This window comes from Anneissia japonica, unplaced genomic scaffold (genome assembly GCF_011630105.1).
Source record: "Anneissia japonica isolate Jap-2015-1 unplaced genomic scaffold, ASM1163010v1 scaffold4128_len50567_cov110, whole genome shotgun sequence".
Classification (NCBI taxonomy): Eukaryota; Metazoa; Echinodermata; class Crinoidea; order Comatulida; family Comatulidae; genus Anneissia; species Anneissia japonica.
The window spans coordinates 21,229-24,387 of NW_022726814.1; positions in this window are offsets into that span (position 1 = coordinate 21,229).

Genomic DNA, 3,159 nt, shown 5'->3' on the forward strand with positions numbered 1-3,159 from the left:
TTTTCATTCCTGATGATGACATAATTAATGTCGAAATATTGAATCCCAACACGATGGCGTGTATTTCAATACTTGGAGTATGTATTATACTTTCTTATCTGAGATTAATCAGTGGACCTTTCGATTTTGGCAACAATTGGTGAACATGGGCTACCCATAGCCATACCAGATTTTTGTTGATATATGTCCCCCCCTAAAACTGAAATATGTGGTGGTTAAGACAAGTTCTAACAGTTCCATTACGTCATCAACATTTAACAGTGTCCTCTCTTGTAATTCCGTGTCATTGCACAGCCGTTTCTTAATGATATCTAACGATGTTCCGATAGGCGTTTTTGTGAATAATGATACTCTACATCAAAGGACACAAGTTTTTCCGTTCGTTGTAATTGGACATCCTTTAGCCCTGCGACCAAGTCTTGAAGTTAGTAAAAGAAACAAATGATTCTACAGAACAGCTTAAAGGAACCATAGGTCTACGTAAAGGGCCTTTCTGAAAAGATAAGAAAAACATTTAGAAATAACAAAATCGGCGTGTGCTTTACACCGTTAAACAAAATCAAAAACATTGTAGTTCATCCCAAACACAACATAGAAAAGAAAACACGTGTGGGGTTGTCTATGAGATTGGATGTAAAAATTGTGACAAAGTTTATATTTGCGAAACGGGCAGGGCACTAAAAACGAGAACAAAAGAACACATGAATGAAAGATGTTGAGGAACATAACGTTGGAGTAAGAACAAGGGCCGGCAGAAAATCCTCATCTACACAATTACATAAATCGGCTATAACGGATCATATGACCAAGAAAATCACATACCAGACTGGGAGAACATCAATATACTACATAAAGAACAAGGGTGGCTAAAACGGAAAATTAAAGAATCAATATGTATTAGGTGAAATAACGCTACAATGAATAGAGACGAAGGCACACGTCGCCTCTCACACCTATATTATCAACTACTAAAGACGGCTGGAGCGGCCCGCTACCAACGAGCATCGGCGGAAACCCTTCACAGATTCTGACGAAGCCTGACTGATAGCCAGGCGAAACTGTCAACAACAAAAAACAGTGAGTAATAATTGGTTTATCTCAAGGAATTATCATATTTATTGCTATGAGACAATAATTCCATACACATTTGCAACACTAAGTGTAGCCCAAGAGCATAAAATTTTCTTTCATTTATTGAATGTTCTTCTGGAAATTAAATCCCACTTTAGTAGTATGTTTAATCTCCTTTTTAAATCACCATTTACACATGCAATTAATTAGGATTCATCATCTGCATCAACAATTGGATATTTTCTTTCTACTGGAGTGTAAAAATACGAAAAAAATAAAACTTACGCGTAATAATTAACAGCACAAGAAATAAATATGAGGGAGGACTTATAGAAAAAGCACTTGCAACGTATAATTTGATAATTAAAGTTATAAAATTTATTAAGGTCAATAGTAACATACAAAAAAATGCTAATTGCTGACAAATATTTAACATATTCAATTATAAGAAATATATACTGTCTCTTATACACATCTAGATGTGTATAAGAGACAGCTTGTAGGGTTCATGGGGTGAGATTTTATGTTTTTATGATCCAAAACGTGCTTTTAGACCGATAATAAGGATTGGCAGTCAAAACAACGTTATTTAGATAAGCAAGTAATCATTTTTTTAAATTTTTGTAGACCTATATTATAATATAAGACTTATATATAATATAAGCATTAATTAAGAGCTGTACTTAAACGCGGCAAAGTAATTTAAATAAATGAATTGCATTTGTCTAAAATAATTTTCTCTGCCGATCATTGGGTGTCTATAAAACGAAGACCGAAGAAGACCAAAGACTAAAAAAACGAAGACCCCTATTTTTTCTCTTTTATCTTGATGATAATAGGCTAGGCTGTCACAAAATCAAAATTACGAAATTTTTTGGGCGTCTGTTTGTGAAATTTTCAAGGGTCTTCGTTTTATAGACACCCAGTGGCGGCGCCAGTTCAGTTCGGGCATTCAGACCATAAAACATATAAAAATAGGCCCACACCAAGCCAACACTTGTCTGTCACAGTCTGAGAGTGCCATTTTCGGCCATCTATAGGTTGATATTCTTTTTAAAAAAATCTCATTGGGGAGTGGGAACCATATCTCAACCCCTTCTCCCAGCTCGAGCCTACGAGCTCAAGTCCCAACTGTCGGACAACTTAGCCCCCCCCCCAGAAAATATATCCTAGAGCCGCCACTGTAGACACCCTATATGGGTGTTTACAAAACGAAGGTCGAAGACCCGAAAAACGAAGACCTCCAATTATTTCTCAATTATCTTATTGAAAGTATTTCAAAATCATCATAAAACAGTTGCCAAGTACCGTACCTATTTCATTATTTCATCGCGATTGAGAGAAAAAAATCCATGGGTCTTCGTTTTTCGGGTCTTCGTTTTGTAGACACCCATATAGGGTGTCTATAAAACGAAGATCCTTAAATATCTCATGCATCCTATGTTGGTGTCACTAGCAAATGACCGATGCTGCACATATGCGTCACTATACAGCATTCCTACTGCTTGTTTTAACATGGAACAGGCTTATGAATGAAATATCCAAGGTTTTTGTAGCCTCCCCCCCCCCCCCCCCTTGTAGCCTCCCCCCCCCCCACCTCCAAAAAAAAAAAAAAATACGCGTACTACTAGGCCAAGCCCTACTTTCGTTTAGAGGTAGCAGCGTCAAGACGCGCTCTGCCACCAGCCGTGGACGTACAACATTGGTTGCCGCTTTGGAACTGGAATAAAGAGTAAATCAATAAATTGAGTCAGATTCAGGCAATAATGTGCTAAAAAGACGAATAGGCCTACTATATTTACATAGCATGAAGTGATTAAAAAAAACCATTATTTTCATCAACCGAAATATACACTGATAAATCTCAGATAAGATAGTATAATACATACTCCAGGTATCGAAATGCACGCCATCGTGTCAGGATTCAATATTTCGATATTAATTATGTCATCATCAGGAATCATTAGGAATTCCTGATGATGACATCATCAATAGGCCCCCCTCCCCCGACGAGGGGGCCGATTCCCCCGACGAGGGGTCATATTTCCCAGACGAAAGCAATGCGGGTGTGGTCAAATTTCGATTAAA